General features: G+C 46.5%; 1 protein-coding gene and 1 long non-coding RNA gene across 12 annotated transcripts in view; one reads left to right on the top strand and one right to left on the bottom strand.

The window, feature by feature from the left end:
- The window catches only part of Kcnip1 (Kv channel-interacting protein 1), a 364,010-nt gene that overhangs the window by 285,848 nt on the left and 63,066 nt on the right, over positions 1–15,096 (top strand). The window lies entirely within an intron of this gene.
- Gm12119 overlaps positions 10,483–15,096 on the bottom strand; it is a 62,340-nt gene continuing 57,726 nt past the window's right edge. The window contains exon 7 of the long non-coding RNA XR_001780185.2: positions 10,483–10,671. This is a non-coding gene — a long non-coding RNA (predicted gene 12119). The remainder of the gene's footprint in view (positions 10,672–15,096) is intronic.

Here is a 15,096-nt window from a genome sequence, read left to right as displayed (position 1 = left end):
GGAGAGAGAGGGGAAGGGAAAGCAAGAGCAAGAGAGAGCAAGTGAGCGAAGAGGAAGCAAGCAGCCCCTTTTATAGCAGGTCGCCTACCTGGCTGTTGCCAGGTAACTGTGGGGTGGAGCTTAGACAGAATGCTAACTCTAGCATAAGTTCAAGAAGGCAGTCACTGCCTTCCTAGAGCGTCAGGACATGGGGGCAGATTCTGGAAGGCAATCTGCCAGGATGTTGCTCCTCAGTAGGCTTTCAGGGATTCAAGATCACACTGCTGAGGCAATGAAGGCCTGAAGAGTGAGGCCACCGCCAGGGACTACTGCTCACAGAAGTGCAGAGGCAGGCAGAGACCCAGACAGGCAGGATTAGACAGGACACGGGAGGGTTGCCATGGGAGAAGGCAAGGAAAGACACACAGCTCTAGGCCCATTTTCTTCCTACACTACCCAAGAAGGAAGGCGACTGGACTAAGAATTTGACATCCTGTCACGTGTCAGAGGGGTGAGAAACTCACCTCCAGCTCACTTAGTGACCTCAGCAACTAACAGGAAGTCTGATCTCAAATGCTCCTTCTTTACTGCCTGCTCTTCAGCATCCTGGTGTGAGGATCTGTCTGGGCGGAAACTGGGTTCTGTATAATAAAGCATGAAGCACCTGGTGCCTCCTGCAGCCCCATGTTACAAATGCATATGAATCTCTGTAGGCTGTGCCAGCTGAGCCAAACCAGCTCTACTTATCTAAGCCCAGCACATCCCGGTGGAGGGCAGCAAGAGGACCTCATGTGGATGTAGGGTCCAGAGCAACCCAGCATCCCCAAGAAGGTTCTCCATATCCAGTTGTTTTTACCTGTGGATATACCATCAATTTCCCACATCAGCTGAGCATTCTAATCCAAAGTGCAAACACGTCAAACTTTGAAACTCTCTGATGATGCCAAAGGTGAAAATTCCACACCAGCAAACAGTTTCACATGCAAAAAGTTTAAATTTATGTCATAAGATTATTCTGAAGCTATATGTGTAAGATGTACAGGAAGTAAATTTTACAGTTAGGTAGGTTTCAATGCTTAGACAAAAATCTCATAGTGGAAGTGCAAATACTCCACATTCTGTAAGAAGAAGAAAATCAAAGCCCACAGCCCTTCTGGTTCCTACCATTTTGGTGAAGGAGTTTCGCCCGAATGCTTGCCAGAATGCCATTCTCACCGAAAAATACATATATCACAGGTGGCCTCCCCAGACAGTTAGATACCCATATCTCTGCTTCAACAATTCTCGAAGAGCTGCATGGTGCTAGCCTGGAACCCATGTGCTGGCTAAGGAGTACACACTATCAAAATATCACCATTTTACTAAAAGCATTTGAGGGGACAGTGAGAAAAGGCTGTATTAGTCTGAGAAGACCACAGGGGTCCCTCCCACTCAGAAAAGGCTACACAGCCCTCTCACGTTCCTACCTCTGCACATCTACCTACCTCTTCCATGTCCTCTGCACACCATTTCCCCAGTGTAAAGCTTGCTCAGTCTCACCTCCTCCGGAAGGCCGGCTCACCACACTCACACTCACACCACACTCACACCACACTCACACCACACTCACACAACACCACACTCACACTCACAAAAAGGAAATACATTCGTAAGTTGTACATAGCACTACTCTCACCGTACTGAAATAGGAATATGCATTGACAATGAGTACCTACTAGGAAAGGGAGACTTAGTTGAATCTGGGTCATTACAGTAGGAAATTTATATGTATATAATCCATTTCTCATGAATATTAATGCATTTAATGAGGGTAAAACATATTACTTAAAGCAAAGTATTCTTCCCAGTTGCTGCTGGATTTCCTCATTATTTTTCCTCTGCACATCTTGTCCACAATTTACCTGTATGTCAAGGGTCTGGACTTGGCTCAGGTCCACCCGTGGTCAAACTAGCTTAGCCCTTCATCGGCAGAGACTGCAACGGCAACTAAATTGCATGGTGATCTGAGAGTCTCTGCTTTCACATTTTGATCCACAGCTTGTATTAAAAACACCTGGTTAATGGTGTGGAAAGAACCTTTCCTTGTGTTTTTCCCAGAATACAGCAAGAGAGTGCCCATTCGATAAGGTCATGATTGCCTGCTTTGGAACCGGTTACACTGTGCTCGTAGAGCCGTGTCTACAGAGCATGTTCGTCTGAAGCTCAGAACAATTTAAAAATGAGCTGAGATCAACTTTGCTCTTCCCCAAAATAAAAATCTTTATGTTAGCTAGGAAAAAAGATTATTAAGTAATGAGCTTGGTAACGGCAGTCAACACATAAAAATTGAGTATGGTGGAAATTACCCTCATTATCTTTTAAATCATCCTTAAAATATGATATATGTAAATTAAACCAACTGGAAATACACCCAAGCAAACCATTTCTTTTCCTCTAACACCAGCAAGAAAAGATATGTGTGTGTATGTGTGTGTGTGTGTGTGTGTGTGTGTGTGTGTGTGTATACACAAAAGCTGATGTTGGGGTTTCTTTGCGACTGTACCATAGAGAAACAACGTATATCTGGTGCACATAGGGGCTGACACGCACGTCACACTCAGCCCGGTGAAGTGCTCAAGGCAGAAGAGGACATGGAAGCCCAAGGCAGGTAGCACCTCCCTCAGGAGCCTGGCTTCAAAAGCCCAGCAGGCCCCTCCCCTGCTCCCATTGCACTCTGATTAAAGTCACATGTGTTTTACCAACACCAAAGAGGTTCAGAGCCATCTGAAGTAGTTATTCTGTCCACCTGCAGGGGAGAAGGTCCTGCAGGAAAGGATGGGCTATCAGGAACAGAGAACGTTCTGCAGATGGTATCTCTACATGCCCAGCCTGGTCTCAGAGTAGAAGGCAGGCTTGGCTTTCCGTGCTCCAACGGTGGGCACCCCACATGTCTGGGACTGTGGCCTTATTTCCACTCCAATGTTGATTGCACTGTGCTCTGAGGACTGACAGTCTGCTTAGGGAAACGTTGTTCTCCCAGCTGTAACAAAGTTTAATCACCACATTCCTGCTGTGGGGAGGAAATCTTATTCTAGAAACATCTCTCACAGACCCGTCAGTCATCCTCATTGACTGATGGTTTCATCACAGAGCAGGGAATTTTAAAAAGATCTGTCTTTGGGAGGGAGCTTCCAGGCTGTTGCCACAACCACTCTGGAAAAGGCGTGGAGGTAAGACAAGTGGGGGTAATGTCTGGTGTGAGAGACAGGAGGAAGAGGGGAAACAAGACTGACACTCATGGCCCTCACTCGGCAAGGCTGAGACCTCAGCCATCATGCTTTCTTAATACTGCTGGGGTGACACATCCCTGAGTGACATGACCATCCCAGGCCACCCAGTTACTAGGAACGTAGTCATGAGCACCTTTAGTGGACGGCATACATATATAAGGAGCATCTTGTCCATTTTCCCAGAAGGAATGTCGATGCATGCACAATATACACAAGAAATCAACTGGAATCTGGGCAACATATGCTTGTGTGCTTAGTGCTTTGGAGATCATGTGCTCTAAACCGGCCTGGGCTATGTAAGGAAAGCTTTTCAATCTCTCCGTGACTTATCCCCAAGACAGGGTAGAACTGACTCTATCTTCAGTTTTTGTGACACCTGTGGGCTGTTCCAATAGCCTACATTTCCCATCTCCTCTCCCAGCCGGCTCTCGTCTGTCCAAGTTTCACCCCATGGGAGACTCTCAGTTCCTTGACACTGTAAGCGTAACTGCCTTTGAGAAACATCTATCACAGAACTGTGGTGGTCAGAACTGTGGGCAAAGCACATCTGGGTGATGCGACATTACTGGTATCACACGCTGAGAAACAGTTGGACCTTGCATGGACTCATGCCCAAGACCTTGTCAGGGACGGCTAAGAAGCTACAGTGCCAAGGCCCTCTCCCCAAGAAGCTCTCAAGGAATTTCCTCAGTTTTACAGTCTGGCTTTCTATGTAACAATTCAGGGCTCCAGGAGACCAGGGCAGAAGTCATCAGTCCCCTCAAATGGCCAAACATAGAACCAGTGCGTTACTTTCCTTTTTGCTGCAACCAAATACAGGACAAGTCGGAAGAGGAAGGACTTGCTTTGCCATTGTTTAGGAGAACAAAGCCCACTGGGATTGGGAAGGAGAGATAGTACAAACAGGAAGTGGCTGGTCACTTGTGTTCCCAATCAGGATGCAGAGAGAGAGATGTATGCTAGGGCTCAGCTCATGTTCTTCCTTGGTGTCCTTATTCAGTCCAAGATCTTAGCCTATAGAACAGTGTTGCCCACAGTCACGGTTGGTCATCCCTCCTTAGTTAAATGGCTCTGGATACACACTCATACATACACTCATACGTGCACTCAGTGTGTTTCCTGGGAGATTCGAAATCCAGTTAAGTGGTAAATGAAGAGGTCACAGACGCCAATGCACTATGCCACCATATCCTATTGTCCAAGGCAGCCATAGCAGCCCAGACTCAAGAGACAAAGGCTTAAGCTTGAAGTCTGTGACGCCATAGGGTCTTGAAAGCAAATTGGAAGTAGGACAAGGCCAAGCCCCTCTCCTCTCCCTGTCTGTCTAGAGCAGCAGGTATCCCTCAGTAGAGGTGTCCCCTGGCTCTAGAGTTCCTCAGAGTGGGCGTGACCACAGCTTCCTCAGGGCCACTCTGATACCCAGCTTGGTAAAAACCAACCAACCAAACAAACAAACAAACAAAAGGCTTCCTTGGAAGCTCCCATAGAGCTGAGCCACTTGGGAATTCGTCCGACTCTGTCACCTAGCCCACATCTACCTCCTACCCAGCACACTCTCTACTGAGAGAGAAGTTTACTAATCTCTAAGCACAGCCACCCCTGAACGACTACTCTATCCCCTGCTGCCCCATCTGGAAAGTTTGACCTCTGAGTCTGCCTTGCCTCTCCAAGCCACCCAACAGACTATGTTGCCATTTTCTACTGGAGGTCTTCTCAACTCTCCCAGAATGTTGACTAACCCAAGAGCACCTCCGTGACTTTTCTGTCTCATCCCCTTTCCTCGATGATCCCCAATTTTCAAGAGAAACAGTGAGCAACACATCCACCTTCTCATGTCTGGACCTGAGGTATTTATTCTTGGCTTCACATCCTTTCCCAGTTCTGGGTTCTGAGTCTTTCGAAAACAAATCCAGGCTCATTTGCTGGTGTTTTGTTCACTCTCCCTGTCATAGTCCCTCCCTGTCACAGCCCCTCCTCATCACAGCCCCTCCCCATCACAGCCCCTCTCTGTAACAGATCCTACTTGTCATATCCCCTCCCTGTCACAGCCCCTCCCTGTCCCAGCCCCGCCCCCTCACAGCCCCTCCCTGTCCCAAACCCTCCCCATCATAGCCCCTCCCTGTCACAGCCCCTCCCTGTCACAGTCCCTCCCTGTCAAAGCCCCTCCCTGTCACAGCCCCTCCCCCTCATAACCCCTCTCTGTCACAGCCCCTCCCCATCACAGCCCCTCCCTGTCACAGTCCCTCCCCCTTACAACCCCTCTCTGTCACAGCCCCTCTCTGTCACAGCCCCTCCCCATCACAGCCCCTCTCTGTCACAGCCCCTCTCTGTCACAGCCCCTCCCTGTCACAGTCCCTCCCTGTCAAAGCCCCTCCCTGTCTCAGCCCCTCCCTGTCATAGCCCCTCCCTGTCACAGCCCCTCCACATCACAGCCCCTTCCTGTCATAGCCTCTCCCTGTCAAAGCCCCTCCCCCTCACAGCCCCTCCCCCTCACAGCCCCTCCCTGTCACAGCCCCTCCCCCTCACAACCCCTCCCTGAGGTACCCTGTGTTTTGAAATGGACCAAGTAAAAAGGGGAAATAATTGCAAAAATGCTGGTGAATGTAGTGGTCAGGGTCTGAGAACAATGCTAAATTAACAGATGTTTTCTCCCAGGGCTGTGCATGTAGGTACAGTAAAGGTTTAGAGACACACACACAGAGAATAGGATGCTCCAGGAAGGACACCTATGGCCATCCTGAAACTAAAGGGCAGAACCCAGAGAGCATGCTCTGCAGGCCAGTGCTGCCCAGCAAGACCTGAGGCCTCCAGTAGCACCCTGTTGTTTATTGCTCACACCCCAACAGGGAGGAAGCCAGAGAGCAATACTCTGCTAGATCTTGCCAGAGCTTCCCAGAGACTACACCCCCTTAGAACAGTGGTTTTTAATACTGTGACCCTTTAATACAATTCCTCATGTTGTGGTGACCCTCAGCCATAAAATGATTTCATTGCTACTTCATAACTACGAATTTGCTACTGTTGTGAATCAAAATGTAGATATCTGATATGCAGGATATCTGATATGTGACCCCTGTGAAAGGATCATTCGACCTCTAGAGAGGTCAGACCTACAGGCTGAGAATGACTGCCTTAGAAGCAGAGGATCAAACACACATTTCCCAAAACCCTCAGGGCTGGCAGGAGCTGAGAAGAAAGCTTAGCTGCACTTGCCAAAGCTTTGAGGCTTCCGTTCTCTGTGTGGGCGGGGTGATATGTGGGCTCAGCATCACAACACTGAGACAGGAATTCCAGTGCTAGCATCACTCAAGGATGGAGCTGCACTTCTCACATACACACATTTAACACCTCTCAAATACAGGCAAGCAGCTGACGCCATTCACTTTTTAACCCAAAGAAGAGCCACCTGGTAAGCCACATCCTCTCAAGGGGACTTCCCAGCGTTGTCATCCTTTATGTCTGCATGGTAACAATGACCTGTGTATGTCAAGAGTCTCTCAGGAGCCTGACAAGAAACAGACAGAATCCAAGGTGGATAGCTTGCAGTGATTCTGGACAAAGGTGTGGGCAGTTGTGGAAGGACACAGAGGAGAGTGCAGGACCCAGGCCTTACATGAACACCATGTGTGGTCACCAGGAGATTGAGGGACAGGGAACCAAAATCCTGTTGCACAGGAGACTGAGAAAATCTCCCTCTCTTTCTCCCAGTTTCTGTAGAAAGAGATCTCCTGAAAGCTCCCAGGAGTCTTAGTTGTTTGAAATTTCAAAGCTTTATTGAAGTGAGAGCAGTGAACACTCACAATTCAGGGAGCATTTTGCCTTTTATCCAGAACTGACTGTGAACAAACTTCTGGCCACTCTTGTCCTGTGTTCAGAACTTTGGAACTTTGATCCTTAGAGAAACTTTGTCCTGTTACATCACTTGTGTCTTATCTTTCTTCATTTCCTAAAGACACCCTGGACTTTTTCTTGGCCTCTTGGGACTTCCAAGTTTAAATGATCACAGCTTCTCTCTCTCTGTCTGTCTCTCTGGCTCTCTCTGTGTCTCTCTCCCCTTTCTGCTCTCTGTCTGTCTCTTTCCTCTTCTCTTCTCTTCTCTTCTCTTCTCTTCTCTTCTCTTCTCTTCTCTTCTCCTTTCCCCTCCCCTCCCCTCTCCTCCCTCCCCTCCCCTTCTCAGCTCCCCTTCTCCCCTCCCCTCCCCTCCCCTCCCCTTCTCTCTCTCTCTCTCTCTCTCTCTCTCTCTCTCTCTCTCTCTCTCTCTCTCTCTCTCTAGCTGTTTACTCAAGCTGAGTTCATTCATTCCTTACCATGATTCACAGAAGTGGTTGCAAGAAAATACCAAACACACACACACACATATGTATATATATGCTCATATCAAAATGTCTCTGCTCTCAAAAAAGTGTGCACATCACTGACATGAAGGAATACTGGATTCTGTTGTCTCAAGGAGTCAGTGTGTGTCGTGGAGAGAATAAATACAGCCTTCAGAATCCCAGACACAGTCCAAAACCACTGGTTGTAACACCATGTTTCTGAAATTTGATCATGTTTCTCATTGATTTCCATCCTGAAATTGGAAGTCTTTGCCCTCAAGACATAATAAAAGCCATTGGAAAGAAAATAGGAAAGCTCCACCCCTTAATATTTAAAGGAGAATGATTTTTATACAAAATACTCATTCGTCTGCTTAAAAGTAAATTACATTGTGGTGCCAGTTGGGTTGAGACCAGAACACTTTTGATTTATGGCTTCTGGAAGGAAAGGCCTAACTAATGAGATTTGCTCTTCTCTTCAGCCTAGACTAGCTGGGTGGCAGCTAAAGACCCCAGGCAAGGGGAGCATGTTGCTAGTGTCTGCCATGTCCCTGCCCTACTGCTAGTGTCCTGTACATACCCAAATTTCAGACCCATGTCTGACGCCTGTCTCTAGACAGGATAAAGGAAGGGGGATAGAGGGCAGAGGGGATAGTTCTGGTCCCGTTTCTTCCTCATGTGGTCCATAGAACCTTGCCAAGATGCAGCTCTATGCTCTTGATCAGCCCTCCACCCCACCCAGTAGCTCTGTGCCTTCATACTCCTGCCCACCTCCAACAGGGGAATGTGCTCAGTTTGAGACCTGGACACAGAGCCTGGACATCCAGCCAGTGATGCTCACAGGATATGCATTTAGCATAAGTGAGAGCCACATGAAGAGTACTGTGGTTCATCTCAGAATCTGGTCCAATGGAGGGTTCCCATGGCAACTAGGAGGTAGAGGAAAGAGAAGAGCCAGCACTGGACATAACACAGTTGGCTCCTGGATGGAGATCAGCTAAGGCTTAAGTCACACATGTGGGAGTCAGCCATGATATGAAGCATACTGTAAGCCACACATGGGTCTTGTGTGTGACGTGTGGTTGCACTTGAATCATTGTGCAGTTGAATGTAGGCCTCTTCCCATCTGGAATCTTCCTCCATTTCACATCTTAACCTAACTGAGGACATCCCTGAGCTCTCAGATAAGCAAGGGACAGAGGCAAAAGGCCACAGCAGTTATGGCTCACTTGGTGTCATAGTTGACATTTTAACTCTTTGCAATTCAACATAAAGATATGTCCTTCACAGCCATTCATCCTGTGCTTTAATTAAGAACCTAAAAAATGGAAAGAAAAGAAAAAGGCTAATATTGGTGACACATGCCTTTAATGTCAGCACTTGGGGGACAGAGGCAGGCAGATCTCTGAGTTGAAAACTAGCCTGGTCTACCGAATGAATTTCAGGACAGCCAGGCTACACACACACACACACACACACACACACACACACACACACACAAATTATCTCAAAAAATTAATAAAACCTAAAACTATGCTAGATTCTATTTTGAACCCATGGGTTCATCTTATGTTCCCCAGAGAAGCTCAGCTCTTCTTAACATCTGTTTCCACTTCCTGGACCTCCTTTTAACACGAATGACACAACAAAGAGCATTCCTTGCTATGACGAAGTACAATAGCAGCAGAGTCCTTGTCTCTGGAAATGGCTGCAAACACCAGCAGAGGCTCTTACTGCCACCTGAAGTCTAGTCAGGAGAAGACACAAGTCTACCATCAAATGACAATAGCCAGCACTTAGCAAACATAGTCATATTGTAGATCATGGGTCAGATTTCAGGCCACTGACACAGTGTGCTGGAAGAGTCACACATACATATGCATAGACACAGACACATACACATGCATATACATATACACAGAAACACACACACACACAATTATACTTGAATTCTTTCCTGTCTTTCCACTCTGTGGAATTTTAGAATACTTGGGATAAGATCAACCAGTGCAGAGATATTTGTGATTTGTTCCTCAGAGAATTTACCAATGCCCTGACTTTAACAAGGCAGAATCCCATGGGAAGGTATGGCCCTCCACATCAATGTTAGAATTGGACTACCGTTCACTCCATCATCCTCTATGCTTAATGGCAAGGCCTTTGTAGGCGTGTCTTCTCTCTGCTCCCTTCTAACCCCTTTGCTGAGGATCCTCAGCTGACAGGGGCATCTTCCATCCAACACAAATGAAAGGACCACAGTATCTCACCATGCTTCATCTTCTGTTACCACAGAGCTCCCTGAGCAGAGGAGAGACAGAAGCATTATCACTACCAAGCTACACAGGAGTGAGTGTTGACTATGCCTGTGCACATCCTGAATTCCAAAGGCCAACGGAGGGTTCCGTTTCCCCAAAGCCACATGCATAAGCTCCACTGTAGCCCTTGAGAGAGTAGGTTCAAAACAGACTCCACCAAGTCCGTCTCTTGCTTCTCCTCTGTCTGGGCTCCCTCTTCACCAGCAGGTTCCTTCCGGGTTCACTGGTTCAGGGACTTGATCTGGAAAACCAAGAACATGGGTTGCAAAGTCCATCCTGAACTTCAGAATCTGGATCTTCATTGGTAGTCTCCCCTCTTCTTGGTATTTTTCCTCATCATCTTGTCCTCCCTGAAGCCCCATCACAACTGCAGGAACCAGGAAGGTCAAGGGAAGAGAAAGTACCAAGGAAAAGCACTCCTACGAACTGCAGAACATCCTCCTGTCTCGTGTCCTGACTGAGCCTCTCAATAGCCATACCAGCAGGGTGCTGCCAGTCACACTCTCCAGGAGGTGTGGATCCAGACATAGGCACTAGCAGAACGAGATTAGAACCCTGGAATGTTTGATTTTAAAATTCCAGCCTTTAAGCTAGGTGTGGTGGTGGCTCACATTTGTAATGCCAGCACTTAGGAGGCCAGAGGATCACAAAGAATTCAAGACTTGCCTGAGCTCAAATAGTAGTAGCAGCAGCAGCAGCAGCAGCAGCAGTAAGGTTCTAGTCTTTAAAGCATCCCCTTGATTTATTGCAAGTTGAACTGGTCAGGGTCACGTGGGCAGACTGTCATCACATCTAACAAAGGGTAAGGATGAAGTTGAATGATGTTGACATGAGGCCTTAGCCTAATGCCTCCCTCCTCACCCTGCCCACCATCTCACACACCTGTACCCTAGGCAGCCAGGGGGGGATCTTAGACCATCTCTGCTCTTTCTCCTGCACAGGGCATTCTCAGAATTGAAGGATATTCTCAGAATTGGAAGACCAGAAAGGGCTTTGTAGCTCCCACACCATCCTGGACTGCCTCCTTAGGCAACGTGACAGCCATATCTCCTGACCTCAGGGCACCTTCTAAGTCAGTTTCTTTTCCAAGTGTGGAATGAACTGCTCCACTGAGATCCTGGTACCCAAAGTATCCATGAGTTCTCCTGATGTTGCTTCTAGCTTTGGGCACAAAGTTGAGAAACCCTGTCTAGTCTGCCTTTCAAGACTTTGTGGCAACCTTCTTCTCCTCTCCCTTCTATCCTTCCAGGTCCCATTGTGTCACCATCACACCTGCCCAGGTCACTGAGCTGATTCACTCTTGCTCTTCCCTACCCTGTCTCCACATCCTCCCCAGCCCTTTCTCAGCTCTCCTCCAGTCCTGTCTACATCTCTTCCCAAGACCTCAGGGTTGCAGTCAAGCCTCACTACCTTCTCTAGTCCAGTGCCTAGCAACCCTTCACACCCCTTCATTCATAAGCCTTTGGTAAGCATCTCAGGTGATGAAGAAAAGCAAAGCACTGGCCAGAGAGCTGGAGCATGTGATTCTCCTACACAAGATGGTCCATGGAGCTCTCTAAGGAAGCATCACCTTAGGAGTGACTTGAACACATAGTAGGTCCTCAGTAATGTTTACTTAACTCATTCACTACAGGAGTCAGATCTCAATGGCTGCAATGAAATATATGAGACAAGTCACTTACAAAGATAGAAAGGGGTTTGGACTCACAGGTCTGCATGTCCCAATCCTAAATTAAGTGGTCCTTGTACTGGGAGCCTCTGGCTGGGGCCACACATCACAATGAGAGAGTGACAGAACAAACCACTTACATGCAAACCAGGAAGCAACAAGGAAGACGAAGAGTCTGCAGCCACAGATCACTTCATGGACATGTCTCCAATGACTTAAGGACCTCCCATTAGACCCCACCTCTCAAAGGCCCCCCTACTTCTCAGTAATGCCACCCTAAGGACCAAGCCCTAACGTATGGGACTTTAGTGGACATTTGTCCAACTATTGAAAGTCTCACTACAAGGAACCCCTGACTATCTCCTAAAAATCTTTCCCAATTTAATTTTGTTCCTGGTCTCGGTGTGGTGTGGTGTGGTGTGTTTGTGTGTGTGAGAGAGAGAGAGAGAGAGAGAGAGACAGAGAGAGAGAGACAGAGAGAGAGACAGAGACAGAGACAGAGAGACAGAGACAGAGAGACAGAGACAGAAACAGAGAGACAGAGACAGACAGACAGACAGAGAGAGACATAGAGACAGAGACAGACAGACAGACAGAGACAGATACAGAAACAGAGAGACAGAGAGAGAGAGAGAGACAGAGAGACAGAGAGACAGAGAGAGAGAGAGAGAGAGAGAGACAGAGAGAGAGAGAGAGAGAGAGAGAGAGAGAGAGCATGTGTTTTAATTAACCTGTGCAGCAAAGGGGACGGAAGCTCCAAACCCCAGAAGCCCTTTCTGCAAAAGGTTCTGGACTCAGATAATAAAATGGTGCTTTCATTCTCATTAATGGGCAATTGATTTAAGGACCAGACCCAGTGGGTTATTGATCAGTGTTAATCATTAGAAAATGCCAAGTTAATGAATCTAACTGCCAGGAGACCCCAGTGGGACTTGGGGAAAGCCAGCTAGACACAATAACCTTGTCCCCTTCCAGTTATGCAATATTGTAGACTTTCCTCGGGAAGGCGGGGCAGCGAGTAGGAACAGGCTGAGCAGACCTCGAAGACCACCCTTAGCCTTCAACGTGTCCTCAGCTTCTCCTGTACGCCTCAAAATAAATCTCACTTGAAAATACTTTTCTATTTACAGGAAATCTGCAGGCTCTCATGCCCTCCCTAGGTTAGCCTTGACACAGCAATGGACCAATTGCTATACTAGTATCATTAACTGAAGTTCATGTTTAATTTAGATTAAACTGTCTAAATTAGGCTGAGTGTTCTCTCTTTTTCTTTGTAATGTGTGAGGATGTTTTACCTGCATGTGTGCCAGTGCCTGTGCCTGGTACCCACAGAAGACATCAGATCCCCTAGAATCGAGGTTACAGATGGTTGTGATCTGCCAGATAGGCACTGAGAGTTAACCACAGGTCCCCTGGAAGACCAGCCAGTGCTTTTAACCACTGATCCATCTCTCCATTCCTGACCTTGACAGTTTCTTTTTGAATGTATCTTTTTGAAAAAAATGATTTATTTTATCTATATGAATGCTCTATCTGCATGAACACTTGCGTGCCAGAAGAAGGAATCAGATCTGTGTATAAACGGTAGTGAGCCACTGTGTGATTGCTGAGTATTAAACTAAAGACTTCAGGAAGAGCAACCAGTGTTCTTAACAGCTAAGCCATCTGTCCAGCCCCACCCTGACAATTTTAAGGAGGCATTCTGTAGATATTTGGCTTTTGTTGTTTCTTTGTATCAAAGTACATTCCTCGTGGTATCCAGGAATCTGCTTTTTTAAAAATATGTAGCAATGTATATATTAATGGGATTCACACTGTTTCAACATACACTACAGTGTTAAATCAAATCTAATCTTTCTGACACTTTCTAAACCTCTTGTCACTTCTGTCCCATACTAGGTTCAGTGCTTTAGCTACATATGCTAGACAGACATTATACACAGACAGATACAGACATCAGATACAGGCAGATAGAGACATCATACACAGACATATATTGACATCATATACAGACAAATATAAACATCATATAAGACATCATATACAGACAGATACAGACATCATACACAGGCATTTACAGACATCATAATACACAGATACAAACATCAAATACAGATATTTACAAAGATCATATACAGACATTATATACAGACAGATACAGATATCATATACAGGCAGATACAAACGTTTAACACAGACAGATAAAGACATCATATTCAGACACAGGCAAGAACATATGATTCTTGTTTTTCTATATATGACTCATTTCACTTAAAATGATGTCCTCTAGTTCCATCCATGTTGCTACAAGTGCCAATTATTGTTTTGTTTAGTTTTTCTAGACAGGGTTTTTCTGTATAGCTCAGGCTGTTCTGGAACTCACTCTATAAACCAGGCTGGCCTCAAACTCATAAAGATCTGCCTGCTTTTGCTTCTTGAGTGCTGAGATTAAAGGTGTGAGCAGCCATCACCCGAAATTTCAATTTTTTTATGACTGAATAGTATATCTGTGGTGGGGCATGTGCGTGTATGTGCGGGTGTGTGTGTTACATCTTTGTTACCCACCTCCCCTCACTGATGAGCCTCCAGAATGATCCGATATTGTGATTAAGCAGTAAGCATGCACAAGTAGGGCGCTCTCTGCTCTACTACTTCATTCTCTTGATATGTGTACCCAGGAGGGATTCTGTGGGTGCTTGGCAGAATGTCCCCACTGGTTTCATATGAAATCCTCATCTTGATTAATCTGACCTTTTGGATGGAGGAACACAGAGGCAAGTACCTTCATTTCACAGTATTTGAAAGGTGCACACTGCTCATATTAACTCACTACTGCTGACCACAACCTCGGTCTCCTGGCGTGGTGGTGTGTTTTGGTAACTCTCCCTCCCCATCTGTACAGATCTCTCAGGGAGGAAGTCATTCTTCATAGCTCACAGGGCAGGAGTGAGGCTTCATTATCCACCTCACTGAGGGTGTCTACCTAAAGTGATGGACTTCTATATGGACAGCTTGCTTACGTTGCTGTGGGTTCACGGATGTCTACATTAATGTCTACATCAACACTTTGGGTGATGAGCTAATAGTTTTGTTCAAATCATCTCACTGTAGGCTATAAGGAGCTCTTTCGGTTTGTACTTATGTCCCTTTGTGTGACTTTGCCACTGAGGGGTGTGTGTGTGTGTGTGTGTGTGTGTGTGTGTGTGTAGTAACTTCCTTCCTTTCTTGTACCACACAATTCTCTGGACCCCTCTTGGATATTTTCTGCTAAATCCCTGGAGTCAGTTGTTTCTCCAAGGAACCCAATTCTGCATTAGTTTTCATCATGGATTGCCATTTGTTTTGCTTCCTTTATTAAGTAAGAAACTAAGCCATATTCACTGTGAAACATTTTTTGTGAGTATTTGGAGGAACAAAGATGAAAACAAATATTTCTCATAACACAGGGGCAGAGAAATCCACCATTGGCACTTGGGGTATTTCCCCAGGTTCTTCTGCCAGATGCTTGCCACCACCCCCTTTCTTTATGTGTATGGATGCTTTTACCT

Source organism: Mus musculus, chromosome 11 (assembly GCF_000001635.26).
Source record: "Mus musculus strain C57BL/6J chromosome 11, GRCm38.p6 C57BL/6J".
NCBI lineage: Eukaryota > Metazoa > Chordata > Mammalia > Rodentia > Muridae > Mus > Mus musculus.
The sequence above is the reverse complement of the archived record's forward strand: the minus strand, read 5'-3'. Positions and strand labels throughout refer to the sequence as shown.